The sequence below is a fragment of the Ischnura elegans genome, chromosome 2, assembly GCF_921293095.1.
Source record: "Ischnura elegans chromosome 2, ioIscEleg1.1, whole genome shotgun sequence".
NCBI classification, from domain to species: Eukaryota; Metazoa; Arthropoda; class Insecta; order Odonata; family Coenagrionidae; genus Ischnura; species Ischnura elegans.
In genome coordinates this window covers 77,976,902-77,984,763 of record NC_060247.1, presented here as the reverse complement: position 1 = coordinate 77,984,763, position 7,862 = coordinate 77,976,902, and the positions used below count along the sequence as shown (strand labels likewise).

At 37.8% G+C, this 7,862-nt stretch overlaps 1 non-coding gene across 1 annotated transcript; it reads left to right on the top strand.

The window, feature by feature from the left end:
- The first annotated feature begins 489 nt into the window (after nt 1-489).
- On the top strand, nt 490-561 carry Trnae-uuc. Its single transcript has one exon. It is a non-coding gene; the product is annotated as a tRNA-Glu (tRNA).
- The last annotated feature ends 7,301 nt before the right edge of the window (nt 562-7,862 follow it).

Here is a 7,862-nt window from a genome sequence, read left to right as displayed (position 1 = left end):
CTTGAACTCATTATTATTCACTCAATAATTCATTCACCCTGATTACGATGAACGTGTCGTCCGTTGAAATGTCGGTGATAAACAACTTATTAAACCGGGGGGAAATCCCGAGAAGACGCAAATGGACTGTTAATTTACTTTAATCTCCTCTACGGCGACTCTATCATGCTACCATTCAATTTCTATTGCGGTTAAGTTACATTACATACAGGCGTTACATGGTGGAAATTGGTTGTTACCTCCAACCTTTAAGAAATTACCTTGAAGGTTGGAAACAATAAACAAATTTAAGACACCGCCTTAAAAGTTGGATATGATACAGCAAAGGGTAAACTCTTTTCAAAGGTTTTATCTCAACGTTAATTATTCTGCCAAAATTATTCATTCACCCTAATGACGATGGACGAGTCTAATGAACAATTGGCGATGTGTAACGAAGTAAAGCGGTGGAAATCCCAGATCACTTCAACCATGTTGAGTAGTAAATTATCCCATGTGGTCTAGTGGCTAGGATATCTGGCTTTCACCCAGAAGGCCCAGGTTCGATTCCCGGCATGGGAACATTTTTTGCCGGCCTTGGTGGTGGTGGCGGGGTTAAGGCCTTGCTTGCTAATCCAGGGGTCGCTGGTTCGAATTCCGCGTGGATGGATATTCTCTCGTCCAGGCCATGGATTCTACACGTAGGAGTCGAAATTGAGGTGCGTGCCCATCTACATAATAAATAGAAAGAACTGTTTGGTCCTAAATACGGTTGATGAAAGAAACACGAAACTATTATTATACAAGGCGCCTCTCTCATGCCATCGTTTTATTTCAATTGTGGATGTTGTTTCCAACGTTCAAGGCATGATCTTCTATAAGAAATTTGTTGAACTAAGAGCACACACGCCATTAATGCAAATAAACTTTTTCAAGAGTTCAGGTTACGTTTCTCTTTCAAGGCATCCCTCTGAGAAATATTCCATATTATGCATACAGCAAGTAATACTACTTCAATTTTATAAAAAGTAGATTTATAGTTGGATGTAGTCCAAGGGAATGGACTCTTAAGAGAGGAAACACAGGAATTAATTAAACAGCTCTTCCATGGGCGTACCCAGCGAGGGGCAGGAAGGGGCAGCTACCCCATCCCCCAGAAGAAAAATCGCAGATACCTTTATGGAAAATGTCTTTGGCGTTTAGAAAAACTAATTTACATAATTTTCCCCATCACTGTGCATTCTGGAATATTCATTTGATTGTGATGATGATTCGTCGCATGGTACCTCTGTTCGACTTGGATGATTTTCAAAGATAACTTTCTTAAAATAGGCCCTTGGGGGCGACCTTGCCATCGATTTATATATCACCATACGCCGTTGTGTAACCGATCCTTGATCATGTGTGAATCACGTTGTATTCATCGCAGTCTGTCAATTGTTAGCATCAAAATTTTTTCTAGGAAAACCTTAGCATCCTCATATTAAAAGACTAATTCGCTATATTAACGGGAAGACCGGAAACATTTAGTTTTATGATTTAGCATAAACTTATATACCCGAAATAATGTTTTCCCTGGTCCATTTTTCAAATGAGAGGTACTGTATACCCATCGCTGAATTATCTCTTGGAGTGTAAAAATAAACAATATAGCGACAAATATTCCAATATTCTTAAAGGAAGAAAGACATACTGTTTTTGGATGTAATTTTTAAGCACTTTTTAGTAAAGGGACTATTACGTGGTAATATTCTACGGGTTTTTTGAAAATTAATTGCTGCCTTCGAAAATAACTTTTGACGCTTTGGCCACTCACCTAATTGTCTAATTGCCATCTCTAGAACCCATCCTAATTGACATCAAAGGCTAATCTTTAATTCATCATCTGGTTCATCAACTGATGAGTGTTGGTTTTGTATATAAATTGATAATTGATGCTAAAAAGAGTCCCGTATCCTATTTGTTTCCCTCCTGGAAATCCTAAGATAATATATACAAATAGATTATATTCTGTTTGTAGGTATGGCATATTTTCTTGTTTATTATGCCAGACAACAACTTAAGCAACTGTTCGATGTCTTATTCCATTTTATACGGTAGATAGTGTGTGGATTTTACTGCCCACCAATGTTTCCAGAGCTCCATCGAATAGGGTGGATTCTTATTATTTTTTTATTGCCTAAATCGAAAGATGATTACTCCTGGAGTTCGCATTTCACGCTCTCAGATTTTTAAATGACGATATCTATATTTCGCGATTGAACGAACAGGGAAAAATTTCAAGCGCGCGAAAACGCGACGGCTAAGTAGGAATGATGGGAAAAAGTCCGTGTGACGTCAGTCTGGTTCCCGCTGCCGAAAGTGAGGTGGCCTTGGGGCGAGGCTTTGAGCGCTGATACGAGCAGGCTGCTAGCAGGTAGCTGAGTACCCTGCTAGCGGGTAGCGCTTGGCTTAAATGAGGATTATTATTCCCCTATCAAACGAAGGAAACTTTCCGAACTTAGGTATTTTTAATGTGTGATTATTAAGAGATGTTTCCCTGAGCTCTGTGCCTCATGCATGCATTAGTAATCTCAGACGATGTAAAACTCCTATCTTCTCGTATAGAAACTAGGTCCCTGTGACGTCACGTGGAGCGGAATCGCATTGGCGCCAATCTGGCCTTTTCCAAATGAGGTTAAAATTGACCATTGCCATTCGTTAAAACTGGGATTTCTAAAACCGAATGATTTGTATATTATGAATACACTAATGGTGGGCAAGGAATCGCAATCATTGCATTTCGTTTTCTTTGATGAAGGAAACTACCCTATTGTATTCTTTTTCCTCAACGTGAGCCTGAGAAACTTCAATTTGTCGTGTTACATGGTTTGGGTAGAATTTGCTATCTTGAGATGATTACAATATAATTGCCATAATAATAATCAGTACTGCCTCACGTCATGCATCGAAAGAATTTGTCGCTGTGTCGAACGTCAGTTTTTATAGCTCCTCTTTTTTTTGCATTTCCAGGGACGAATCTGGCGCAAAGGAAATGGAAATATTTGCGCTCAGCAGCAGGGCATATTCACCGCCGATGGTGAGTGACCATTTTAATATACCCAAGACGCGGAAAAATCTGCGACGTACATTATTCCATTGTGAAGTTTAATGCAATGTGAGCGTAATTAAAAATCAGGTTGTTGTCCAATTGCGTATTCATAATTCTTCATTTTGCGTTACTTTTGATTGATGACCCCTAAAGATATTTTCTCCCTTGGGGATTTCCGGCGCGGCTTGATTTTGAAATCGTGTTCTTCCCCTCACTGGCGACGGCCGCGTGGTTTATTCAATCCGTTTCCATCCGTGAAAAATTTGAGCTAACCCTGAGGAGGTCTCCTTCAAAGCACAAAAATCATTGTTTTCCAAAAATGAAGGTGATGAGAATCTGAAAAAAAAACCATTGTCTCTCTGAATTACTGATCCCGATGGCTGAAAGATTATATTAATGGCCCTGGTGCTGAAATGTAAGTGCTAAATACCCAGATCACGGCGAATTAGAGTTATTTATTTTATGATAATAATTTTTTTTGGGTACTATTTATCGAAGGGTGCCATCATTGGTAGTTGTGACGTGGGATATTACAAAATTGGGCCCTCATACTCGCTACTCTCTGGCTAGCTGCATCAGTATCATCATGTCATACGGTGTCACACGATTCCATTCCCAGTTGTATTCCACTGCATATAATGCATAAGCTTATAGGGATTCTGAATTCCGTGATATAGAAAAAAAAATTGCGAAAAAAATAGGATAGAATCCAAGAAGGAAGGAAGATACACGTTTTACTCATTTTTTCTAGATGTAGAATAATAATTTTTAATAAAGTACCTTGTTTGATCAAAGAGTTAAAGAGTATAGATAAGTTTTGTAAAAAGGCCAAAGATTGGTTGTTGTCCCATGGTGATATGGATGATCTTTTTGATGTTTGTGAATAATATACATATTATTATATATTATTTTTATATTTTTGTGAAAGGAGGAAAAAGAAATTAATTTTGTTCTGTCCACATATTATACTTTGTTCTTGCTTATTGTAAGTTATTGTATCACATATATGTTTCATAGTGATAATGTTTCAAAAAATTATATATACTTTCTTTTTGTTTCTTGTCTGCCGTGAAATTAATTTTTAAGATGGTAGCTCCCATGCTGGTTTTTAACCATTGGAGCTACCTAAAGCTCCATTTGTGTTGTCCTGTTAAAAAAAGTTGGAGTATTAAATTCAATTCAAAAAATGATCGAAATTGGGGCGATAGTTCCTAAAACTTCATCATAGAAGTCTCTGGGTCGATTTAAAACAATTTTAACCAGAAATACGGTAACAGTTGAGGATTTAGCATATGATATAACAGAAGGTTAACTGGAAATAAGGCTACATAGAATGAAAAGAATATAATTAACCTTAAACTAGGCGTGTTGGCATTATTTTTCACAAGTTGGAATCCATTGAAATATTTGGGAAAAATATTACCCAAACAAAATTATCATAGTAAATTATTTTATTATTAACCTTGAGATCTCAGCGAAGGCAGGGTAGATACATTCACGTCGGGTATGGAATTTAGCATTGAAAAGATATGTGCAAATTAAATACGATAAATCTAGAGGCGTCTCGAGAAATGATAGTACATATTCTTCCTTGTTTCCGTAATGCTAGTAATGATATTATTACCCCATACCATGGAATAATATTGCATAAGAAACGTCGTTGCTAACCGCGGCTGATTATTCTTATAATATCCGCCATAATTTCATTCAATGATAGGGTGGCTGGACACCGATGGAGGTAGTGGTGATAAAGGGGAAGGGAGATTGACTTTCTAATTAACACGGGGATCCAAGAGAAAATATTGTAAATTATTTACGATGAAGAGGCATTTTCAAGTATGTGATATAATCTCCTATCATTCATTCAAATTTTTAATATAATTATTGGTAAATGCCAAATAAGTGCACCTATTGAGCCAGTTGCGCTAAGCTCCTCTTTCCTATCCTTCCAGCGCTCAAAGTTAACATAAGCAAGGGCGCTCAATATGGCTGAGCAGTAATCAAAAGCTGAGGCTAATATAAAAGATCCCAATTTCCTTATTATTATGGGAAATGGAAACAGGAAGAAAATGAAATGTTTTCTATTGATTTCATTTAAAATCCTGATTATTCTCAATTTTATTTTGGTTCTGAATTAAATAGAAATACAATTTCCAATCGAAATAGAAAAAATGGAATCAATCGCTATCGCAGTAGTCAGCCAATCAGAACCATCAGACCCATGACGTACCTCGGTTTTTACCATTCCAATCTTGGTTACTATGCTCAGGAGCCGAAAATATCTCTTTCGCGTGTTCACTCTCGATGTTAGCCTTTGAAACTCCTTCCATGACTGAATTTGGCTCCGTTCAAACTTCTAATGTTCATGGGAAAAACTCCGCAAATTGAGGAGTGAATACTATGGTAGTATATAATCGACCTGATGACGACGCCATTCGTCGGGACGAGTTGTGAATTTTCGCACGCACAGAAAATGGACAGTGCGAAAGTCATAGTTGAATTCAATCACTTTGCTCCACCACATCTTGAACTTGTCCACGCACCAAGTCGTCGTAAGCTAGAGAAACTTGAGTGCGGCAGCTGACAATTCTTTCTGGGCGCTGCTGAATCAGCCGCGGTCAGCGCGGCAAGAGGAGCCTCAAGCAGATGGTCGAATGACCAGCCGCGTGCAGCCGATGGTCTCATTGTATGTGGTCGACGCTCACCAACGACATCATCAAGATCGTATGCATGGACTTCTGCGTGCGGTCAGGTGAACGTGTTGTGGAGGCAGTGGCGCCGACTCCATGGGGCCTGAGGGGGCCCGAGCCCCCCCAAAAATTCGTTACAGATGTGAGGAAAAAATGTGTCAGGCTTGTCGATTTTCCCCGGAGTGTCCAGATATCGAGATTCGAGTGATCGGGGTTCTATTGTTGGTCATATAACTCTTCTAAAATGCTTAAAAACTTAAAATTCACAACTCATAAAATTTACCGGGGCAAGGTCCCCGGTTTGGGCCCCCCCAATATTTTTTGTAAGTTGGTACCCTTGTGTGTAGGAAAATTCGCACTGTAAAACCGTCGAGAAACTAGGACAGAAAAGAAAACCGTCAACTTAGAAAAAGTCCTAAAAATAAATCAATCTTTAATTTTAATCCTATCTTATATGATAATCCTTAGCACCTTGTTGTCATTCCAACGTTAACAGTATGCTTCACTTTTCAGTGGGATTGTTTGAGTGGCATCTGCTGGAAGATAAAAGGCTCTTGAAGCACTTTTCGCGACTACCTGGGTACAAACTACACCTATGATTCGTCATCAACTATCGACGTCCTTGTTTTCATTGCACGACTCATGATTCAGCGTGCGATAAGAAAAGTGTAAGGAGTGGGTACGTACACAGACGCATAGAAAAAACGTCATTTGCGCTCTGTGGCAAACTGTTAAGATGTTGATATATTTATTTACTGGTCATGCCCTGGCTGGTCTCCAACCATGAAGTATTTGTAAAATATTATTGACATAAAAAAAAAAAATTACTGGTAAATGCAAGAAAATAACTCGTTATACCTTTTAAGTACGCATAGGGTGTTGAAGGAATCGCGGGGATAAGTTTGAAGGTCGACGTTCGTCTTCCTCAGATGGCTTTTTATCGTAATGAGCTTCTCCTCTGAAAGTGATTGTTTTTTTTAATTTGGTCAGTGTTACGTTTCACTCTCTAATTATGATTCCGTGGGTGCGACTCGTAATAGTGATTTTTTTCATTAATATACTCTTCTAAAAAATTGAACGAGACTTTACTGGTCTAATTATTTTTTGCTATAGCGTAATGAGTATATGTATACATTAGAATCGAATTGTCGACCCTTCGAATCGAATGTTGAATAGAATCCTTTCATAATGATTGGCTTTTTAGGGTTTGGTCGTAAAATACAAATAGATACCTTGCCAGCGTTTCTTCTAATAGTTAAATCTTCTTGTATGCATGTTCCCATCAATACAATCCAGATGAAGATTAAGAAAGAAATCAAAGTGTTGGAAAGGCATCTATTTGTGTTTTATGATCCAACCCGGAAGGATACCAGTACTAATTACCGCGTATGGTTATAATTAATTATGCTGCATAAACAGATATTCATGAAAATGCACGGAAACAATAAATTTTGAAAAAATATTGAAAAATTCATGTCAGTCTTAAAGTAAGAAGGAAAACGTATATTCAATCTTTATTTCATTTTTAAGGATTTGCTTTACCATTTGAAAGGCTTATAAACCTTCAAATTTCAAGTCTAAGCATCATTCACTTTCCACTTAGAAAAAATGTGCCTTTGTAATGTTGACCTAATTTTCTAGTAGGCATGGTTATTACCATTATAGAGTCGAATTAAAAATCAGGGTTTTTTTATCTGCCTTTGACTTCATCCGTCTCCATCATAAAGACTTCGTCTGCGGACTTTCGCTCATAAGATTTCCAGAATTAGTAAAACACCGACACGAATATTTATGGTATTTATGTTGAGGAGCCAAGGATTTAATGCTTAAGGTTAATCATAAAAGCGGAGAAAATGGCAAATCCACCATTGATTAGAGAGAGACCATTGTTTTTGGATTTTTATTTGAAAGAAATTGTTTTAGGGTTTTGTAAGGCTTTTTCTTGTGGTTCGAAGGATGAAGCTCAAGAAGTATTGGTGAAAACTAATCCTTTTTGATCCTGAAAATCCTAATGGCTAGAATATATTTTCAGAGCGAGTTGCGGGTTTGAAGAGAAGCTGTTTCGCTACCCTTTCCATTGTTCTTGTGAGAGCTGCTAGATT